The 24,304-nt window shown below is 39.3% G+C and overlaps 1 protein-coding gene and 1 long non-coding RNA gene across 2 annotated transcripts in view; both read left to right on the top strand.

Annotated features, from left to right (window-relative positions):
- SLC7A11 (solute carrier family 7 member 11) overlaps window positions 1–24,304 on the top strand; it is a 639,869-nt gene that overhangs the window by 450,977 nt on the left and 164,588 nt on the right. The gene's annotated exons all lie outside the window — the stretch shown is intronic.
- Window positions 900–23,980, top strand: LOC147355099 (uncharacterized). The gene is made up of 2 exons (XR_015144214.1): window positions 900–2,590; window positions 22,517–23,980. It is a non-coding gene; the product is annotated as an uncharacterized LOC147355099 (long non-coding RNA).

Genomic DNA, 24,304 nt, shown 5'->3' on the forward strand with positions numbered 1-24,304 from the left:
GATATTTTAGGCCAGTGGTGCCCAATAGAAATATAATGTGAATTGCAAAAGACAAGCCCACATTGGTAATTTAAAATGCTCTTGTAGTCACATTTAAAAAAGTAAAAATAAATAATGGAATTAGTTTTAATAATTTATTTAACAAAACATATCCAGAATATTTTCACTTAAACATGTAATTAATGTAAAACTATCAGTGAAATATGTCACATTCCTTTTTTAAATGCTAATTCTGCAAAAACTGGTGTGCATTTTATACTCACAGTACATTTCAATTTGAACCAGTCACATTCAAGGACTCAACATGTGTCTAGTGGCTTCTATATTAGACATTAAAACTCTAGATTTCCATATTATAGGTAACCTGAAGCTGATAGTAAGAGTTCATTTTCAGTGCTCCCCTAATATTGTTGAACTTGAACCAAATATAGAACTACATCTTGCTGCTGCTGCTAAGTCACTTACTTCAGTTGTGTCTGACTCTTTGCGACCCCATAGACGGCAGTCCACCAGGCTCCCCCATCCCTGGGATTCTCCAGGCAAGAACACTGGAGTGGATTGCCATTTGCTTCTCCAATGCATGAAAGTAAAAAGTGAAAGTGAAGTCGCTCAGTCCTGTCTGACTCTAAGTGACCCCATGGACTGCAGCCTACCAGGCTCTTCCGTCCATGGGATTTTCCAGGCAAGAGTACTGGAGTGGGCTCACCATAGCTGCCTAACTGTTGGATGCACATAAGATTCAGCAGAGCTTCAGTGAACACAGTTTCTTGAGTAGGAAGTGAAGGTTTAAGCATCAAGTCTTTGATCCATTCTCTTCCTTTACTTGGAAAATGCCTCCAAGAAAGAACAAAGGTGACCTAGAAGGCTTCTTATAAACATCCTAATTACAGAACTGCTGGGAAATGCACTAATGGTATTTAGCAGTTTGAGAGTCTTCTATCTATGAAAGGCTGTGAGCAGATGCACCTGGTCTGTCCATGATTGCTTATGGGAATCTGTGAATTTGGGGGAATGAAATCTACGGATGTGTGGGCATCACCTTTCAGGAAATGTCATGGTATTTGGTATAAAATGAAGTTATTTTACAATTAAAATAGATCCCTTCTGTGTAGGTAGTGTAGGCACATATATTATTAGTGATCTCATGTTAATCAGGGCTGGAAGGTATTCTGATGTGGCGAGAAAACACCAGGGAAGCTGTAGGAGGGCTTCTAGCCCTCTTTGTTTTGCTTGTTTCAAAGATTGATTTAAAAATCAAAAGACTTAGATGGTAAAAGTCTGCCTGCAATGCTGGAGACTGGCTTCAGTCCCTAGGTTGGGAAAGTCCCCTGGAGAAGGAAATGGCAGCCCATTCTGGTATTCTTCGCAGAGAATTCCATGGACAGAGGAGACTTAGCAGGGTCACAGAGAGTCAGACAGAATTGAGTGATTAACACTTTCACTTTCAAAGTTTGAAACTCTGATTCAGGTGAGTCTAATTCATTAAATCAGTCCTTGTTTTTTTTTTTTTTAAGAGTTTAAAATATTTAATGTGAATAAAATGAGGTCTATAAGGATACACTTACTGACTTGGTTGCTAATATAACCCTGATTATTAAGTAAGTACTTGAATGCTTGGCAGAAGTTACTTGCTCTAGAGTGGTGCTGTTCCATATAGTAGCCTCTAGCTACATGTGGTTATTTAAACATTACTTAATGAAAATTAAATAAAACTTCAGGTCCTTATTTGTCCTAGCTACACTTAAGATGTTTAGTAGTCACATATGGCTATTCTATGGACAAGATGAATATTGAACATTTCCTTCATTGCAATGAGTTATATTCAGCAACCTTGCTCTTTAAATTAGAGGTTTTACTGGAACATACAACTTAACAGACTCTCTAGAGAGAGGCTTGTGTTTGATTTAGAACATTTCAATAAAATAAGACAGAAATATCAGGCATGCATCTGGAAAAAGAATTTGCTTAGGTCTTTTATTTATTTTTTGCTGCAAGAAGCTTTATTGTTTCTATTTGGTCCAAGGCTTGGGAGACAACTTCAGGGTGGTTAAAAATCCAACTAGTGACTGCAGAGAGGGGCTTCAGATAGAAGCCCTGACACCAGAAGGGCCCGCCCCCCCACCGCAAATACTGGTGGGCCTCGGAAGCTGCTAGTCCTTCTTACAGGTGAGAGTTTCCACGAGATCCTCGCCCAGCCGAGCCTGAGAACCAGTCAGCCTGCAGAGATTGGTTAGCTGGTCGCTATCTTCTTGATAAGTTTCACCTGCTCCCTAGTGTGTGGCTCTCCTGGCAGTCACAGAGGTAGGGGTCTGCAAGGGCAGGACCTGGGACGTGCGATCCACAAGGGTATGTTTCAGGTTATTCTCTGTGAGCACGGGGACTTCCACAGTGGGCTGGGTTTCACGCCACTCAATGACTTGAGAAGGCTTCAGCACGTTCAGGAAGGGGAGGGAACAGCTACAGCAGTGGTTTGCACTTGAAGAGAGGCCTGACCCCCTCTTGCTGCTCCTGCGCGGTTTTGTGGGGAAAAAAAGTGGCCCAAGCGGCCCCGAGCCACGTTGTGGAGGTCGAAAAAGAAGCCCAGAGAAAGGTAAGTGTAGGAGGCACGCAGATGCGCATTGACCCGGTGTCTGATGATAGCCTCCACCTCATTGGAATAAGTTGAGAAATCCAAGAGCTCGTGGATGATAGGTAATAAGGAATTTTAAGCTAAAAAAGAAAAGAAAAGAAAAGAAAAGAAAAGAAATTGGTTGGTCAAGGTGGCGGAGAACAGCTGAGTGGCTGATTCCAAAGGTTCCAGCTGGAAAAAAAGGTTGGAGGGTGGTCAGAGACTGCAACAAGGGCTGTCCCTGGATCTGTTCTTTCCAAACACTGTTGAAGCAAGATCTGCCTGAACACGGAGCACACTGCCCTTTAGGTCTTGAGAGATGGAGGAGAGTGGAGGAAGAGAAGAGAGTTTTAGTGGAGAGACACAGGGAACTAGAGAGCTGGGAGAAGGCTATACATTCTGCCATGTTAATTTCATACTCGCGAGTACATTTTTAAAAATATTTATTTGTTTGGCTGGTCTTAGTTGTGGTTTGAGGTATCTTTCTTTGTGGCATGCAAACTCTTAGTTGCTGCACTTGGGATCCCCTGACCAGGGATTGAACCCAGGCCCCCTGGATTGAAAGTGTGGAGACTCAGCCACAGGCCCACCAGGGAGGCCCCAGGAGCACATTGTTTAACAGCATCATTAAACTTGAGAAATAGCCAGGTGTGCATGTGTGGGAATGCCTGCTCAGTTGCTTCAGTCGTGCCTGCCTCTTTGCGACCCCTTGGACTATCTAGCCCACCAGGCTCTTTTGTCTATGGGATTTTGCAGGCAGTACTGCTGGAGAGGGTTGCCATTTACTCCTCCAGAGGGTCTTCCCAACCCAGGGATTAATTTGTGTCTCCTGTGGCTACTGCACTGGAGGCGATTCTTCACCACTGAGCCCCCACCGCATGCGTGTGCCTTCCATTAGAAGCACTAAGTTTCACAAATGGATGGGTGTGGAAGCAGATGGCTTCAAGATAAAACAGGGCTCTGGAAACATCAGTTGTGAGAAAGGCTTTGACTTTCCCAATATTTTATTTATTTATTTTAATTTTATTTTAATTGGAGGCTAATTACAGTATTGTGGTGGTTTTGCCGTACATTCACATGAATCAGCCATCACAATTCAGGTCATATATCTAGGTCTCAAAGAGAGATGGGGAAGGTACACTTAATATTTTGATTATATCAGTATTGACCTGATATCTGACATTAAATACCTTCTCAATAAAATGGTTGAATGTATGTATTAATATACAGAACTAACTGACTTTCTTGAAGCAAAGTTTGTTTCTAGACAGTTATAAGTATGTGGCAAGTCAATACAGTATAATCTTTGACTTGCTTTTTTTGAAAAGGAATTTCTTTGGAGTATAGTTTCTTACAATGGCATGTTAGTTTCTACTGTACAACGAAGTCATTCAGCTATGCTGCTGCTGCTGCTGCTGCTAAGTTACTTCACTCATGTCCAACTCTGTGCGACCCCATGGACTGCAGCCCACCAGGCTTCTCCGTCCATGGGATTCTTCAGGCAAGAACACTGGAGTGGGTTGCCATTTCCTTCTCCAATGCATGAAAGTGGAAAGTGAAAGTGAAGTCGCTCAGTCGTGTCTGACTCTTAGCGACCCCATGGGCTGCAGCCTACCAGGCTCCTCCATCCATGGGATTTTCCGGGCAACAGTACTGGGGTGGAGTGCCATTGCCTTCTCCCCATTCAGCTATACATGTACATATATCCTCTCTTTTTTGAATTTCCTTCCCACTTAGGTTACCACAAAGCATTGCATAGAGTTCCCTGTGTTATATAATAGGTTCTTATTAGTTACCTATTTTATACACATTATCAATAGTATATATGTGTCAATCTCAATCTCTCAATTCATCCCCACCCCCCACCCCCCTTTTCCCACTTGGTGTCCATAGGATTGTTCTTTACGACTGTGACTTGCTTTGATTTTGTAGTGATGATGTAAATTTGGATCAGTGGCAGTTCAGATAGACACTCTTAGAAGCTAAAAGTAGACTGACTTGTACTGGAGACCCATTAGCTTTTGAAAGTCTCTAGTGTTTCTTCATGTAGATTTACTGCTGCTCGCAAAACTCTGAAACAACTTAGTATTCACTAATCTGCAGCACATCTCTGGTGGTGGTATTGGTCGCTCAGTCATGTCCTTCTCTTTGCAATACTATGGACTGTAACCCACCAGGCTTTTCTGTCCATGGGATTCTCCAGGCAAGACTACTGAAGTGGTTTGCTATTTCCTTCTCCAGGGGATCTTCCCAACTCAGGGATTGAACCTGGGTCTCCTATATTACAGGCAGATTCTTTATCATCTGAGCCACCAGAGAAGCCCATCTCTACCTACAGTATAAATCTTGTAAACTTAAAGGATATTGCAGACACCATCAATTTGAAAAAATGCAAAAAGTTAGATGATATGAAGATATTAACCATTTTGGCTCATTCTAATAAAGACAATGCTAGAAGTGCATCTCAGTTTTGATCCCAGAAAACCAGTCATGAGATCTGATTCTAGTGCCAAAATTGCCCTGCCTGAAAACTGGTTTAGATTCAGCGTTGCTGAACTGTGAAAGAGAGACTTTATTAAATTGGCTTTCATTCTATTTATGCCTTCGTCATTTCTTTCACTGTTTAAGTGAAAATAATACATAAGAAATCACTGCTGACAGGCCTAGAATTTGTCTTCAATTATTTATTGTGATACTCCTCTCTCCACCCACCATTATCCTTTAACAAGTCAAGTATCAGTGAAAGGAATGTTTAAGACCCTGTAATTCACAGCATGGTAACTGTTTTGACTATATTTAATGACCAACACTTACTCCAAATGAGTTAAAGCATATTATTGTGTAAGCATTTATTTCTACTTTACTGCCTTAGTAAAACACTTTGCTATTTTTCCACTGCTTTTCTGTCCTCTTGTAAGTTTAAATCACAGGACATAACTATTAATAGCTAATGAATAGGATTAGATACTGTGCCAACCAGGTTTATAAGTATAGGAAATTACCACCAATCTGACAAGTGGATAATTGTGTGTATATACACATTAGACACCCTGGTCTCACATTTTCCCACATGTCCATGATTATTTGAGAATTTTGCTCTTCAACTCAGCCCCTCAACCTATATTTCCCCCTCTTAGAGAATGGTATCACCTTGCTGCTCAAGTCAGAATTTTGGCTATCATTCTCAACTATCACCCTACTGTAGCTTATCAATACATTACATTTGGTGAATTTAGAATCTAATTGTATAGCATACACGATAATTTGAGTGAAGCTTAGTTCTTTTCCTTCTCTCCCTTCTGGGTTATCTAAATTGTCTGCATGAATGTTTATCATCTACGGATGATTAATTGTAAAGACTTTAGTTTTTCTTTCATTCACATACTTATCTGTTTCACATTTGAATCAGTCATGAACTTGATTTTGTAACATCTTACTGTGTTTCATAGCTTTTAATTATTGAATAAGAAGTAAAATAGATATTTGGATATATTAAGTATTGGCTTTTGCTATTTTTCTTAAATTGTCTAAGGAACTTTAATGAGAACCTGACCATCTATATCAAAAGTAGAATATAATAAAATCAGAATCAGCCTTCCTATAAGTAAATATGAAAGTTTATGCTGTTACATCACCCATACATAAGCTATTGTTAACATCCCACCATCCTGTTAGTTATCTCTATAAGAGTCGGAGAAAAGCATGTTCATGGCACTATTTGGTTAGTTGGCAAGTTATAATGACTATATGTATTAGCTCTATGTAATTTACTGGGATAAGTATCAAGGGAAATTAAGAGAAAATAATAAACATAAAATGTACATATAAGGAGCTATAATCTAATACAAGAGATAGTACAAAAAAGATATTAAATAAGTAAAATCCATAGTCAACTAAGGTTAGAAAATTGTATATTCAAAATTTGAGTATCAAGATAATGATGTTTTTATAGTATTGAAATGGCATATAATAGGAGATAAATGTCAGTGGTGCAATAAGTAAATAAGTGAGATAGATAAGCATTAAAAATGTTGCTTTCCCCAAATGTTCAAAACATGAGAAATGTTCACAGTATTACATTGAGTAAAATCAACATGACTCAAAATCAAATACGTGGGGGAAAAATTGAGTGTATGCAGCTTCCAGAAATTTCCCTTTCACTCTTATATTAAAAAAACAAATCTCTTTTGCAGTTCTCACAGCTGTGTTTGCTCTACTCCTTCTTGTTGGTGTCATCTATTACATCTCTCATCTTTGAGGTGAAATCTTTGGTACTTGGCATATATCCATCAGAATAGGTTATTATTCATAAAATAACACATAAATCCTATTAACTTATAACTGTCATATTTATTTTTCTCATGCTATATCCTGCCTGAGAAATTAGTTATCTGTTCCTTTTATTTCCCTTAGAACTTAAGGTGATGGAACCATAGCTATCTGGAATGAGTAAAGAGGCATGGCAAACCACTCACAGGCTCTTAAAAGCTCTGCACCTCATTAGCTCACAGCACTTCACACATGTTTGTTTGGCCAGAGGAAGTTCAGGTTCAGCAGAGTGGGGAAGTGGAAGCATCCCCCCAAGAGGGGCACTAAAGGAAGGGAAGGAATAACATTGGACCTCACAGCAGGTGACCCTCAGCTCTCATTGCCTCCACTGTCTCACACTAAATAACTTGGCCACTTTGTAGTGGTGGTGGTGAAGTCACTGACGCATGTCCGACGCTTCTGCTATTCCATGGACTGTAGCCTAGCCAGGCTCCTCTGTCCGTGGAATTCTCCAGGTAAGAATACTGGAGTGGGTTGCCTTTCCCTTCTCCAGGGGATATTCCCAACCCAGGGATCAAACCCGCATCGCCAGCATTGGCGGATGGATTCTTTACCGATGAGCCACATGGGAAGTGCACTATTTCACGTTAATTAATTGTCGCCACTCCCTGTTAGTTACCCATACTCATGTCATATCTTGTGCTATGGTTCTGGACTCTCAAGGAGTTCAAACATTGTTTCCTCTCACAACATTCTGACTCTTTATTTGAGAAGAGGTAGGAATATTCCACTCAGTGGGCCTTAAGGAGATGAGTTGCTCAAAGTCAGAGACATTATCTTCCAGCTGAAAATGGATAGGGGCTTTCTCTGTGCCGAGATGGAGTGCGCTGGTGCTGCCAGTAGCCTGGAGCATCCTCTCTCTCATAGTTGTCAGATCATGCATATTTACTCTCTCTCCCTTTTGAATTATTTCTGATATAATCAGGTAAGACGAGTGAGTGGAATGGGGATGGAACTAGTTAGCTTTTAGTAAAAAAATAAAGTAACTATTCTCTGTGAATATCCTAAACATTTTTCTTTCTGCTTCTTTCTGCAATGGTGGTCTTTCCTTCCATTGAATATTTGAAACATGTGACCACTATTTGGGATTTGGTATAGAAACAGAAAGACATTTCCAGTTCAACACTTTAGCTCCAGAACTTTTCAGCTTAAGCCCAGACTAGTTTCTCGCTAAAATGTAGTGATTTTCCTCTGATTTGTGGTATTAAATGAGTTTTTATATCTTTAATTTTGTCTTAGTTTTCTATATTTTCCAAACATTTATTTTATAATAAGCACATTATTGCTTTTACATTTAGAAAAAATACAATGAACTTATTTTCCAAAACATTTTAATTAAAGAGTGTACAGGAGGCAGGGATCAAGACCATCCCCAAGAAAAAGATGCAAAAAAGCAAAATGGCTGTCTGAGGAGGCCTTACAAATAGCTGTGAAAATAAGAGAAGTGAAAAGCAAGGGAGAAAAGGAAAGATATACCCATTTGAATGCATAGTTCCAAAGAATAGCAAGGAGAGATAAAAAAGCCTTCCTTAGTGATCAGTGCAAAGAAATAGAGGAAAAAAATAGTGTGGGAAAGACTAGAGATCTCTTCAAGAAAATTAGAGATACCAAGGGAACATTTCATGCAAAGATGGACTCGATAAAGGACAGAAATGGTATGGACCTAACAGAAGCAGAAGATATTAAGAAGAGGTGGCAAGAATACACAGAACTGTACAAGAAAGATCTTCATGACCCAGATAACCATGATGGTGTGATCACTCACCTAGAGCCAGACATCCTATGGTGCAAAGTCAAGTGGGCATAGGAAGCATCACTATGAACAAAGCTAGTGGGAGTGACAGAATTCCAGTTGAGCTATGTCAAATCCTAAAAGATGATGCTGTGAAAGTGCTACAGTCAATATGCCAGCAAATTTGGAAGACTCAGCAGTGGCCACAGGAATGGAAAAGGTCAGTTTTCATTCCAATCCCAAAGAGAGGCAATGCCAAAGAAAGTTCAAACTACCGCACAATTGCACTCATCTCACATGCGGGTAAAGTAATGCTCAAAGTTCTCCAAGCCAAGCTTCAGCAATATGTGAACCATGAAATTCCAGGTGTTCAAACTGGATTTAGAAAAGGCAGAGGAACAAGAGATCAAATTGTCAACTTCTGCTTGATCATCGAAAAAGCAAGAGAGTTCCAGAAAAACATTTCTGCTTTATTGACTATGCCAAAGCCTTTGACTGTGTGGATCGCAAGAAACTGTGGAAAATTCTGAAAGACATGGGAATACCAGACCATCTGACATCCCTCTAGAGAAATCTGTATGCAGGTCAGCAAGCAAAAGTTAGAACTGGACATGGAACAACAGAAAGGTTCCAAATAGGAAAAGGAGTACGTCAAGGCTGTATATTGTCACCTTGCTTATTTAACTAATATGCAGAGTACATCATGAGAAACACTGGGCTGGATGAAGCACAAGCTGGAATCAAGATTGCTGGGAGAAATATCAATAACCTCAGATATGCAGATGACACCACACTATGCCAGAAAGTGAAGAAGAACTAAAGAGCCTCTTAATGAAAGTGAAAGAGGAGAGTGAAAAAGTTGGCTTAAAACTCAACATTCAGAAAACTGAGATCATGGTATCTGGTCCCATTACTTCATTGCAAATAGATGGAGAAACAGTGGAAATAGTGACAGACTTTATTTTTGTGGGCTCCAAAATCACTGCAGAAAGTCACTGCAGCCATGAAATTAAAAGAGGCTTGCTCCTTGGAAGAAAAGTTATGACCAACCTAGACAGCTTATGAAAGGGCAGAGACATTACTTTGCCAGCAAAGGTCTGTCTAGTCAAAGCTATGGATGTGAGAGTTGGATTATAAAGAAAGTTGAGCACTGAAGAATTGATGCTTTTGAACTGTGGTGTTGGAGAAGACTCTTGAGAGTCCTTTGGACTGCAAGGAGATCCAATTAGCCCATCCTAAAGGAAATCAGTCCTGAATATTCTTTGGAAGGCCTGATGTTAAAGCTGAAACTCCAATACTTTAGCCACCTGATGCAAAGAACTGACTCATTAAAAAAGACCCTGATGCTTGGAAAGATTGAAGGCAGGAGGAGAAGGGGATGACAGAGGATGAGATGGTTGGATGGCATCACCAACTCAATGGATATGAATTTGAGTAAGCTCCAGGAGTTGTTGATGGACAGGGAGGCCTGGCATGGCACAGTCCATGGGGTCACAAAGAGTTGGACATGACTGAGCAACTGAACTGAACTAGGTGGCACAGTAGTAAAAAAAAAATCTGCCTGCCCATACAGGGGATGCAGGTTCAATCCCTGGGTCCAGATTATCCCCTGGAATAGGAAATGACAACCCACTCCAGTATTATTGCCTGGAGAATTCCATGGACAGAGGAGCCTGATGGGCATAGTCCAAGGGGTCTCAAAGAGTTGGACAGAACTCAACTATTAAGCACATGTGTGTATGCATGCACACCCACAAACACACACACACAGGAGAGACTGACTTCAGGGAAGTCAGTGGTAATTGCATGTCACTTGATAGTATTTATAATATCTTGTTTGTTTTTTATATTAATTACTTTCCCCAGTGTTAAAAAGATGTGTGTGACCCTCCTTATGGCAGTATTACTTTTAGAAACACATATCTAAATCTACATTAGACAAATCAGCATTTATGTCTTTGTGTGTATATGTGTGTGTATGTATGCAGACAAGCTTTTGGGCAATGCTGAACAGAGAAGGCATCCCATGGCGGGGGGAAAAGACACTGCAGAAGTTTCTAGGGCTTTAGACCCATGTGCTAAGTTGCTTCAGTCATCTCTGACTCTTTATGACCCTATGGATTATAGCCTGCAAGGCTCCTCTGTCCATGGGGATTCTCCAGGAAAGAATACTGGAGTGGGTTCCCATGCCCTCCTCCAGGGGATATTTCCATATTCCATATATCAGTTCAGTTGCTCAGTTGTGTCCAACTCTTTGTGACCCCATGGACTGCAGCATGCAATGCTTCCTTCTCCATCACCAACTCCCGGAGCTTGCTCAAACTCATGTCTATTGGGTTGATGATGCCATCCAACCATCTCATCCTCTGTCTTTCCCTTCTCCTCCTGCCTTCAATCTTTCCCAGCATCAGGATCTTTTCCAATGCATCAGTTGTTTGCATCAGGTGGCCAAAATACTGGAGCTTCAGCATCAGTTGTTCCAATGAATATTCAGGACTGATTTCCTTTAGGATCAACTGGTATAATCTCCTTGTTGTCCAAGGGATTCTCAAGAGTCTTCTCCAACACCACAGTTGAAAAGTATCAATTCTTCCATGCTCAGCTGTATTAATGGTCCACCTCTCACATCCATACAGACTACTGGAAATTCCTAAGCTTTGATTGTAAGGACATTTGTCAGTGCAGTAATGTCTCTGCTTTTGAATATGCTATCTAATTTGGTCATAGCTTTTCTTCCAAGGAGCAAGTGTCTTTTAATTACATGGCTGCAGCCACCATCTGCAGTGATTTTGGAGCCCCCACCAATAAAGTCTGTCACTGTTTCCATTGTTTCCCCATCTATTTGCCATGATGGGACTAGTTGCCATGAGCTTAATTTTTTTGAATGTTGAGTTTTAAGTCAGCTTTTTCACTCCCCTCTTTCACTTTCATCAAGAGGTTCTTTAGTTCCTGTTTGCATTCTGCCATAAAGATGCTGTCATCTGTGTATCTGAGGTTATTGATATTTCTCCCAACAATCTTGATTCCAGCTTGTGCTTCATCCAGTCTGGCATTTCACATGATGTACTCTGCATATAAGTTAAATAAGCAGGGTGACAGTATTCACCTTAACATCTTCCTTTCTCAATTTGGAACCAGTTAGTTGTTCCATGTCAGATTCTAACTATTGCTTCTTGACTTGCATACAGATTTCTCAGGAGGCAGGTAAGGTGGTATTTTTTTTTCTTTTTTAAAAATTTATCTATTTTTAGTTAAAAGATAATTGCTTTATAATACCGGTCTGATTTCTGCCATACATCAACATGAATTAACCACAGGTGTACAAATGTCCCTTCCTTTTGAACCTCTGTCCCACTTCCCAACTTTTCCCACCCCTCTAGGTTGTTACAGCACCCCAGCTTGAGTTCCCTTGAGTCATACAGCAAATTTCCATTGGCTATCTATTTTACATATGGTAGTGTAAGGTGGTCTTATAGTCCCCTGTCTTGAAGAATTTTCCACAATTTGTTGTAATCCACACAGTCAGACTTTAGCATAGTCAATGAAACAGAAGTAGATGATTTCCTGGAATTCTCTTGATTTTTCTATGATCCAAGAGATGTTGGCAATTTGATCTCTTGTTCCTCTGCCTTTTCTAAATCCAGCTTGAACATCTGGGAGTTTTAGTTCATGTACTGTTGAAGCCTGGCTTGGAGAATTTTGAGCATTGACTTGCTAGCATGTGAGATGAGTGCAATTATGTAGTAGTTTGAACATTCTTTGGCATTGCCTTTCTTTGGGATTGGAGTGAAAATGGACCTTTTCCAGTCCTGTGGCCACTGCTGAGTTTTCCAAATTTGCTGGCATATTGAGTGCAGCACTTTAACAGCATCATTTTTGGGATTTGAAATAGCTCAACTGAAAATTCCATCACCTCCACTAGCTTTATTCGCAGTGATGTTCCCTAAGGCCCACTTGACTTCACACTCTAGGAAGTCTGGCTCTAGGTGCATGACCACACCATCATGATTATCTGAGTCATTAAGATCTTTTTTGTGTATTCTTCTGTGTATTCTTGCCACCTCTTCTTAATATCTTCTGCTTCTGTTAGGTCCATACCATTTCTGTCCTTTATTGTGCCCTTCTTTGCATGAAATGTTCCCTTTGGGTCTCTAATTTTCTTAAAGAGATCGCTAGTCTTACCCATATAATATATAATTCTTATATGGTAATTCATATAATTCCATATATAGAACTCCATATTTAGACCCATACTCCAATATAAAACTCTTCTGAGTTATCCTGCCCCAAAAAGATCAAGAATGTTTTGGGTGGATTTTCTCCATCTAAACCATCTATGGACTGTAGCCTGCCAGGGTCCTTTCTCCATGGGATTTCTCAGGCAAGAATACTGGAGTGGATTGCCATTCCCTTTTCCAGGGGATCTTCCCAACTCAGAGATCGAACCCAGGGCTCCTGAATTGCAGGCAGATTCTTTACCATCTGAGTCACTAGGGAAGCCCTTCTAGGTTTAAGAACATAAAAGCAGAGTACACCATATTACCTATCTTATTATTTACTTGTATTGTGCTTAGTCGCTCAGTTGTTTCTGACTCTTTGCGACCCAGTGGACTATAACCCGCCAGCTTCCTCTCTCCATGGGTATTCTTCAGGCAAGTATACTAGAGTGGGTTGCCATGCCTTCCTCCAGCAGATCTTCCCAACCCAGGGATTGAACCCAGGTCTCCCGCATTGCAGATGGATTCTTTACTGTCTGAGCCACCAGGGAAGCCTAGTATTTCCTTACTGAAGCACAAATATGTTTCAGTTCAGTTTAGTTGCTCAGTTGTATCTGACTCTTTGCGACCCCGTGGACTGCAGCATGCCTTAAATGTTTGCAAATACAGTTAAGAATTTATAATTCAGAGCACACCCACCAGTAGGCAGAAGTGAGTGCAAGAACAGGATACAAAGTTTTACATGAATGTTTGAACATTTTCTTGGGTATAGAGACATTTTCTTCTTTTGGATCTATTTAACTAATATGAGATGGAGGAAGAAACATTCTGGAAAAGTTACGTCCACATGCATTCACTGGCAAAGTGTCCAGTAAAATCTCCAAGTATCTGAACGTTTCATAGCAGTTCTCTTTGTTTTTACTGAAGAGCAGCAAAAATTGCTGGGAGCAATCTGAACCAACATTTGACACCATTGCAGAGGCCAGTCTCTGCATGTAGACATGAAGAGATGGATTTTAGGATGGATAAATCTTCTGATATTTCAAATGGATTGTTCGATGCACAATACTGGATGCTTGGGGCTGGTGCACTGGGACGACCCAGAAAGATGGTATGGGGAGGGAGGAGGGAGGAGGGTTCAGGATGGGGAACACATGTATACCTGTGGTGGATTCATTTTGATATATGGCAAAACCAATACAATATTGTAAAGTTAAAAAATAAAATAAAATGAAAACAAACAAACAAATGGATTGGAGGTAGATTAGGGTTTTTTAAAGAGATAAAGTCTTTGGCCTTTATTCTTCACTATATTGTCTTTACCGAAACCACCTAGAAGATTGATCATCAAATTTTCATGCATACATTTTATGAATAATATTAATAAATTCTAGCATGTAACAGATATAAGAAACATACCTGATTATCACATTAATAGTCACAAATAGACAAACCTAGCACTTCAAATGTACAATCCTCTGTCATACTGACAGCTTTACTAACTATTATTTGCACTGTTTTACAAACAGCTTGTAGGAATGTTATGGTTTATTGGAGCAATACATTTGTATCATCATGGATTTTCTGGCTGTTACAAAATTCTCCTTTGAGAACACATCAGAAGATATTTCTGAGTTTAAAAATCCAGGTCAAATTATGAAAATTAAAACAATCCTAAACCTCAAACCTGATCATGTAAAAAGTGAGTAAAGTTCAATGTAAGAGAAAAAGTTAAGACAATCTCCAATAGTTTAAAAGAAAAAAAAAAGATTTTTGAATAAAAAGAGAATTCTTTACCACCTTAGTCCATTATTAAAGGTGACCATTCATCCTTAGCAATAAGATCAATTTGTGCTGAAAATTTCGTTCTATATGTGTGAATTGGAAGTGATCTTATTAGTGTTCTACTACATCAAGTTTGATAAAATCCCCAATCCATTTCAGTTAAGTTTCTATTGATCCACTTAAGAGATCAATTTGGACTTGTTCGATTCTTTTGTCAAGGGATTTCATCTGGCTTGAGTTTAACTTTATGAAATAAACATGATTTAGAAATGTAAGATGGAATAAAAAAGAGTTCAGATAAGTGCTGACAATTATGTGAACTCAAGTTTTTGCATTTGAGCATTTGATAGGGCATTGCCACTTAGAAATGGACTGGAAAAACAATAGGACAAAGAAGACAGAGTGCCTTTTAAAGTAGTGAAGGTCATACTTTCCTTCACTTGGACTAGTGATTACGTTTCTGTGTCATTGAACAACTTGAAATCTATTTGTCAATAAAATAGTTTTGCTTTTATTTTTTAGTATGTTTTACATCTGATACTGACTTTCATTAACTAAATACATCCTTCATATCAGGTTTTCATTTTCCTATTTTCTGCAGTTCACTCTAATTTTTATTAGGAGACAAAGCATAGATTTTAAAATGTGTAAAGGTCTTGGGGACAGTGACATGAGTTCCACCTGATAATTAGTTTCCTGTCTCTTACTTTCAGGAACAGTTTTCAGTTCAGTTCAGTTCAGTCACTCAGTTGTGTCTGACTCTTTGCGACCCCATAAACTGCAGCATGCCAGGCCTCCCTGTCCATCACCAACTCCCAGAGTTCACTCAGACTCACATCCATTGAGTCAGTGATGCCATCCAGCCATCTCATCCTCTGTGGTCCCCTCTTTCTGCCCCCAATCCCTCCCAGCATCAGAGTCTTTTCCAACAAGTCAACTCTTCGCATGAGATAGCCAAAGTATTGGAGTTTCAGCTTCAGGGTCAGTCCTTCCAATGAACACCCAGGACTGGTCTCCTTTAGAATGGACTGGTTGGATCTCCTTGCAGTCCAAGGGACTTTCAAGAGTCTTCTCCAACACCACAGTTCAAAAGCATCAATTCTTTGGTGCTCAGTTTTCTTCACTGTCCAACTCTCACATCCGTACGTGACCACTGGAAAAACCATAGCCTTGACCAGACGGATCTTTGTTGGCAAAGTAATGTCTCTGCTTTTGAATATGCTATGTAGGTTGGTCATAACTTTCCTTCCAAGGAGTAAGCGTCTTTTAATTTCATGGCTGCAGTCACCATCTGCAGTGATTTTGGAGCCCCCCAAAATAAAGTCTGACACTGTTTCCCCATCTATTTCCCATGAAGTGATGGGACCGGATGCCATGATCTTCGTTTTCTGAATGTTGAGCTTTAAGCCAACTTTTTCACTCTCCACTTTCATTTCCATCAAGAGGCTTTTTAGTTCCTCTTCACTTTCTGCCATAAGGGTGGTGTCATCTGCATATCTGAGGTTATTGATATTTCTCCCAGCAATCTTGATTCCAGCTTGTGCTTCTTCCAGCCCAGCGTTTCTCATGATGAACTCTGCATAGAAGTTAAATAAGCAGGGTGACAATATACAGCCTTGATGTACTCCTTTTCCTATTTGGAACCAGTCTGTTGTTCCATGTCCAGTTCTAACTGTTGATTCCTGACCTACATACAGGTTTCTCAAGAGGCAGATCAGGTGGTCTGGTATTCCCATCTCTTAAAAGAATTTTCCACAGTTTTAGATGATACTAAAAAAGAGAACTGCCCAGAAAGATTTCTGTTTCATACTAATTGTCTTCTTATACCCACAGAATAGGCAGGGAAGTTCTTTCAGCAAGAAGCAGCCCTTAAGACCTCATGTTCCACGTGGTGAAAAAAAGGTGTATAACACAGGGAGCCCAGCCTGGTGCTCTGTGATGACCTGGAGTGGTGAAATGGTCGGAGAGTCTCTCTCTCTCTCTCTATATATATATATATACACACACATACATACACACACATATATAATATGTATTTTTTATACATATAAATATAATTAGGACTGATTCATATTGATTTATGGCAGATACCACCACAATATTGTGAACTAGTTATTCTCCAATTAAAAAAATAGATGTATAATATGCAGTGATTTTGGATGTATCACATTGTCAGGGAAGTTCATTGTCCTTTTCCCTTGGGGTATCTTCTTGAGGACAAAGAGATTTGAAGATAGAGACTCAACATGTACAAACAAGTCAGAGACTTGATTGGTGGTCAGCGTGGTATGTCATGCCGTTGTACCCATCAGCTTTCAGTTAGGAGAACAGAGCCAGTCTAAGTTCCATGGGAATAAAAGATTTATTAGACTTTGTGGAAAAAAAAATTAGACTATAGACAAATGTGGGGCCTTGATGAGGAAGTGATGTTCTGGAAGGGTGGGTGATATTGGAGATTAGAGAACAGTTACTAAAAATCACAAAAGAGCTGGTGCAGGCAGGCAAATTGAATCTCATGGGAAATCCAAGAAACTAAGCCCTCTAGGTAGTCAAAATGGGATCAGATGTGCACACACATGCTCTCCCGTGATACTAACAGCATAAAAATGAGGAAGAAAAATGATGATGAAAGACAAGGCCCTGGGGAAGAAATCAAATAAGATGCCCCCTTCATCACATTTTTTTTCAATTTTTGTTATTAATTATTAAAATTTAAAGACCTCCATTTTGGTTATCTCACATTTGTTGGTTTTCTAGATGAAAGCCAACAAGCTACTTAAAAAGTTTCACCCTGACATACATAGGAAATTTGGGAATTCAACTTGTTTCATTTTGTAGATGAGCACACTGAGACCTCAAAAATTAAAGAAATTCATTTAAAAGGACACAGTCAGTCAAGATAGAGTTCTGTCAGCCGACTCCTGCCTCAGTGCTCTTTCTGTTTTACATGACTCCTCCTTGAAGAGACATTTTGAGTTAAACTGTGGTGCAGTCTCACTCTTTAAAACTCCAATAATATCACTTCTAATTAACACATACAGAGCTAAATTTTTAGCCCAGATTGATCTGATTATTAAGGATGATCCTGTAACTGGCCTTATTGACATTTCCTTTGGCAAATCCATCTTTCAAGGCTTACTTCCAAGAGTCAGGGTGCTCTCTTACTTCTGTGGAGGTCATGTTGAAAGAACTGGGTGACAAATGATAATTTACTGTATTCTTACAATATAAGCATATTCATCTTTAACCAGTTTCATCCAGCAAGTCTGAAAACCTAGTCTATGCTATATCCTGCATTAGACAATAAGTAGAGGTGCAGAAAAGATCAGAGACAACCCTTCTGCTTTAGATTATCCTACTGATCCATTCTATTTTCTTGGGTATCTCTTAGAGCCACCTTTACATCAGCTTTTTAAGGGTTGAAAATGCTTGCTAAATTGGATAGCTTATTCATTCACCTCAGACTTATTCCAGTAGGCAGAAAAAATAAAGGATATGAAAAGGGGTTAAATAAAGTATTTTTGTCAAAGATCCAAAAATATAGGAAAAAATCTTACATTAATGGTAAACTATGTGTTTGGCCTAAGAAAACTACATCCTTGAAAATGGGAACACATTATGAATCAAAACTTACCCTAAAATTTTACAATTAAAATCAAACTCTTTCGGTACAAATTCAGGATTCCTAAACTTTGTACCATTTAATACTGTTTTATTTTCCGTTTTCATGACATCTAAGAAGACTTGAGCCAATTACAACAAAATTTAGTTGTGCTTGTTGGTTTTTCACAATTGCTGTGTTTCTGTTGTGTAAAATTTGCTGATGCCATTGATTCGTATTAATCATGGCAGCTCTTGGGAGCTTAATCTTCAAAACAATTTAATGTTTGTGCAGTTTATAGTTAATGCTGCAGTAGAGATTTTTCTTTTCATGCATTTAAAAATCACAGAGAAATTACCTTTCTTTCTCCTTCAGGGTGATGGGCAGTTCCTTCTCTGACTTTCTGGAAGTGGTTGGTAGGAGTGAACTATTGTCAGCTGTTCAGTAAACAACTGAAGATGGGATCTGCTTTTCAAGAGAATAGTGGCCATTCTACCATCCTATCTCCTACACCAGGAGGTTGAGAGCAGAAGTATATTTGGACAAGTGAAAATATTACTAATGGGAGAGGTACAGTGTCAGTACCTAAGACAGTTATTGGAGAACTGACGGGCAGAAAGGGCAGGGTGGTGAATGCGTGCTGAACACGCGGAAGCGTTTCTGCTCTGGATTGTGTTGTGTGTGCTCTCCCTGGTTTCTTCTGCTTCCGGTTGCTGGAGGCCCTCTGAGACACCGGTGTATTCTTGTCTGTTCTGCAGCTGAACTTCTGCTCCATGTGCTTTCTTCCTTGCTGTGAGAACTAAGTTAGTCCCCTCTGTTCCAGCTGAATGGAGGGTTTTTACAAGCACAGGGATGCAACTTGCATGCAGGCCTGAAGCGGGCACCAGGGGTTTGATTGCTTTATGTCGCATGGAAAACGCAGGGAGACAAAGTGGGAGAGCCCTCCGTGGCTGCGTCCCCACTCCCGCCCCTGTGACAATGTTTCCTCCACAGGCGGAAGAAGCAGGGATTAATTACTTTTTGCTTCATTTCATTTTTCTTCTCACTGGTTTTAAGAGATCTCCTATCTGTTTAGTTGCCTTCATAGATTTCCTTGATATTCATTTTAACCGTACTTCACAGGGGAGGAGGGAAACCAATTTTGATGTGCTCCAGGTTTGATTCCTCTGCCCTTCTGAAAACTCCATTACAGTTGAATTTAGAGAGCTTACAAATGGTCAAGGAAAGGTCTAACGATGATAAAATTATAGGGAAATAGAGACCTATGAGAACATTTGTTTACAGAAATTGAGTCATTTTTCATAAAAAATGAAAGAGGAGCAGGGATGATGAACATGTGGTAGCAGAGATTCCAGGCAACCAGCTAATGGTGCATAAATAGAAATAGGAGGTAGCTAAAAGTGCATGGGGTAGAAACACAAAGCTCCAGTTGCATTATTATCTCCCCAGTTGGTGAGAAATTGGAAGTGATTCCCTGCTTCTCATATGTTGAAATGATATTATATTTCTCAGTCGCAGTTTTATGACGCTTTCTTTATCATAGTCTTTGTTTCTTCTGCTAGATAACCTTTCCATATCTTATCTCCTGAGACACTTTCATCTCTTCATAACCTGCCCCCAGTCATTGGAGAAGTTTTTATTCAGGTGTATTACTTCCATGGTGACTTCACAAGGACCCTGAGCTCTGTGAAAATAGGAATTATTTAAAAAAAAAAATTGTAATTGAAAGTCTTTCTAACAGTGCTTCATGTATACTTAGTGCTTAATGAGTATTTTTAAAATATCCCCTGACAGAAGTTGCTGATCAGTTTGGTTTGAAGCAAAGACTAGCAGAAAAGCTTAATACAGAGATCTTTCCAGAGCATTAGGAAATGGACATCCTAGTTGGCTGCATGCCTGTGCCAACCTTGAGTCTTTTCCCAGCCTTTTGCCTTTTCCCACCATTTTCTTAGCTCCTTTAACAGTTCTAACCAGCTAGAGAGACTGGAGCAGGAAATGGCAACCCATTCCAGTGTTCTTGCCAGGATAATCCTATGGACAGAGGAACCTGGAGGGTGACAGTCCATGGGGTCGCAAAGAGTCAGACACGACTGTGACTGAGCACAGCATAAAGTCAATATTAATAGTTAGCAATCAAAATGAACTCAAACCAAAGTTTTAAAGCCCCAAATAATGGAAAAGAAAATGAGGACATAGAAGTGGTCCATTCACCCACATGATTCATCGACTTTTCAATAGAATCTAGGGCACCATATGGATGTGCTGAATGGACCAGTTCTCTGGACAAGAAAACCAAAGCAGCCACTCTTTGTGAATCTATGGGAACAAAATAGCACCAAGAATATGTTCACTGTTGGAAACTGGCCCACAGGGCCAGGAAGAGTCCATTTGTTCCATATTCAGTTATTTTTATGACCAGCCATGATTATTTCCTATAAATAGAAATCATCAATATGAATATTCAGAATGAATTCTTATCCTAGGTATATGGAGTATGTTCTTACCTTCAGCAAAAAGTGAACCAGAAACAAAATGCTGACCCCCGCTAAAGTTTGTTTTTAACACTTTCAGTGTCTCTTTTTCTCTGACATTCCCATGTACTGCTTTGACTTTCTGCTTTTTGAGAGCTTGGCCGCCATGTTGAAGACAGAGCTCTTTCTGCATAAACAAGTTCAATTCTTAAATCCTATTGCGCAAAGGAATGCTTTGTTCTTTTTTAAAGGACTTTGGGAAAATATAATAGAAATCAGGGCTTCAAGGAAGACATAAAGAGAGAAACAATATTGCATTGTAATAAGGAACCTATTCAGTAGGACCGAAATCTGAGTTGGTAGGTGACCACCTCCTCTGTGTGGATAGGCGAGGCGTGGCATTCAGCTGCAGAGGAGAGCAAGCAAGATTTTGACATATTTGTTCAAATGTAATAGTTTATTCATTTCCCTGAGTAATTGGTTTCTTAAAGAAGCTTTTATTCTGAGTCTTATTGTATCCTGACCACATGAAGGGATATGAGTCCTTTAGTAAATAAATAGGCTCTGTATGTTCTAAATGAGTAGAATATTGACCTTGACTCTTCCCAGCAGTGTAGTAGAGCAGTATGGTGGAGATGACTTATGAGGCAAGTCTACCACATTAATTCAAGTGACAAACTCTTCCCTTCACAAATAGCTTCCACATTCTCTGCCCACACAGCAAGTGTCTTCTTTTGAGTCAGCAATAATACAACATTTGCTCACTTCCACACATTTAAATAACCAGTTCATAAAAAACCTTTTAATCTGAGACATATTTTTTAAAAGACTGTTTTTGTAAAATTTCATATTTTGCGTTGGCCTTTTAATGACTCTTTTTACTCAAAACATTAATTTTTGAAACATTTTAATTGGAAATGAAAGTATACAAATAAAAGCAAAATATGTATGACATGGCATTACTAAAGATGGGAAATTTTGGAAATAAGTTCTGATGAAATTTCATGACACTTGCAGTGATTTTTGCTGTTAATCAGCTTCAAATTCTAAGTTTTCATCTTGTTTTAGTGAGAGAACTACATATTTTAAAGGTGTGTTTGTGACTAGTGTGAAAGTTGCTTTTTGTGACGCCATGAACTATATACAGTCCATGGAAATCTCCAGGCAAGAATACTGGAGTGGGTAGTCTTTTCCTTCTCCAAGGATCTTCCCAACGCAGGGATCAAACCCAGGTGTCCCACATTGCAGGCAGATTCTTTACCAGCTGAGCCACAAGGGAAGCCCAAGAATACTGGAGGGTGTAGCCTATCCCTTCTCCAGGGGATCTTCCTGGTCCAAGAATTGAACCATGGTCTCCTGCATTGTAGACTGATTCTTTACCAACTGAGCTATCAGGGAAGCCCATTTTAAAGGTAACCTCAGATATGCAGATGACACCACCCTATCGCAGAAAGTGAAGAAGAACTAAAGAGCCTCTTGATGAAAGTGAAAGAGGAGAGTGAAAAGTTGACTTAAAGCTCAACATTCAGAAAACGAAGATCATGGCATCCGGTCCCATCACTTCATGGGAAATAGATGGGGAAACAGTGGAAACAGTGTCAGACTTTATTTTGGGGGGTTCCAAAATCACTGCAGATGGTGACTGCAGCTGTGAAATTAAAAGATGCTTACTCCTTGGAAGGAAAGTTATGACCAACCTAGATAGCATATTAAAAAACAGAGACATTACTTTGCCAACAAAGGTCCGTCTAATCAAGGCTATGATTTTTCCAGTGGTCATGTATGGATGTGAGAGTTGGACTATAAAGAAAGCTGAGCGCCAAAGAATTGATGCTTTTGAACTGTGATGTTGGAGAAGACTCTTGAGAATCCCTTGAACTGCAAGGAGATCCAATCAGTCCACCCTAAAGGAAATCGATCCTGGGTGTTCATTGGAAGGGCTGATGTTGAAGCTAAAGCTCCAGTACTTTGGCCACCTGATGCGAAGAGCTGACTCATTGGAAAAGACCCTGATGCTGGGAAAGATTGAGGGCAGGAGGAGAAGGGGACAACAGAAGATGAGATGGTTGGATGGCATCACCGACTCAATGGACATGGGTTTGGGTAGACTCTGGGAGTTGGTGATGGACAGGGAGGCCTGGTGTGCTGTGGTTTATGGGGTTGCAAAGAATCGGACATGACTGAACGACCAAACTGAATTGAAGGTCTTTCAGATGATGAATAGCCAATAATATTTCATATTTATAGTTTGTTTAGTTGATGCATGGCTGTAGCCTTGGAAAACAAGATTCTTAGTGAATAGTACCACTCTGCATTTCTTATAACTTTATAGCTCTGTGAGTATTGCAAGGAATTTTGAAAGCCAAGATTTCTAACCTTTGTACTTTATGATAAAATTGTAAAAGTGAGATCGCCAGGTGGAAGTTTTATTTACCTTACCCTTAGAGGGAAAAAAATAGATAAAAATGAATAAATGGCTTATCTCAACATTAGGAGCAAATTAGGAAATCTTTAGAGTTTTCTTGCACCTTCCAACTAATTTTAAAATCATTCTACTTTTAAGAAAATATCCTAAAGCTGGTAATTTCTTTTTATTTAATAGAATTATACACCTGTGTAATATTTTTGACTTTAGGATATTGCAGTCTCAAGAAAAGTAGATTAATTTTATGTATTTATTACTTATAGCCCTCATTTTTAAAATAAATATTTAAAAGGGCTTATAAGATACCATTTTTTTAGGTAATAAAATTGGAAAATAGGGAAATAAATAGGAAAAGTAAAATAAATCTGGGGATAATGTTTAAACATAGATTATATTCCATAATGTCCAATAGGCTTTGCTATAGCTTGGCTGAAAATTTGACCTCAATCTTTCTAGCAGCTGACACAAACAACATTCAAGTATTTTATTTCCTGTAACAGTGTAAGATTTTTCCTATGGATCCTACCATTGGTTTATGTGAAATATGTATATCAAGCATCTATTTCCAAAATGATATATTTAGCAAAAAGATAATACAGTGAGAGATAATTGTTAAATAAGAAAGCAAGCTAAATTTTAGTCACAACATAACCTAAATTAGTCTTGGTCTCAGAGATTTAGTTGGGATGAAATGGCTTCCTGGATGTGCCCAGAAAAACGGAAGAGAATATTGAAATGGACATTTCTATATTTCTGCAGTGATATTTATTAAACATTCTTCATATACCTTGAGAATATAGTGAATGATTTTTCTCTGACACATGAGCAAATTGAGTAAGTAGGCCCATGATAAATATTCAATATAAGCTGAACATTTCTAGTTATCTCTGTAAAACATATCGTGGGAACGCCAGTGATGCTGGCCGCCTGGGAGAACATCTAGAGACATATCTGGACCATTTACCCTTTTCCTTGTTCCATAGATCATGCAAATATTTCTTCCCTACCTAGATGTTAGTTAAAATAATATTAACAGTATTTATTGAGTTACAGTTATGCACCAGGGTTTGTAGTTGCTACATTTGATATTGGGCTTCCCAGGTGATGTTAGTGGTAAAGAATCCACCTGCCAATGC

Source organism: Bos grunniens, chromosome 17 (assembly GCF_055505025.1).
Source record: "Bos grunniens cultivar Pamir isolate PY7600 chromosome 17, Bosgru_T2T1.0, whole genome shotgun sequence".
NCBI lineage: Eukaryota > Metazoa > Chordata > Mammalia > Artiodactyla > Bovidae > Bos > Bos grunniens.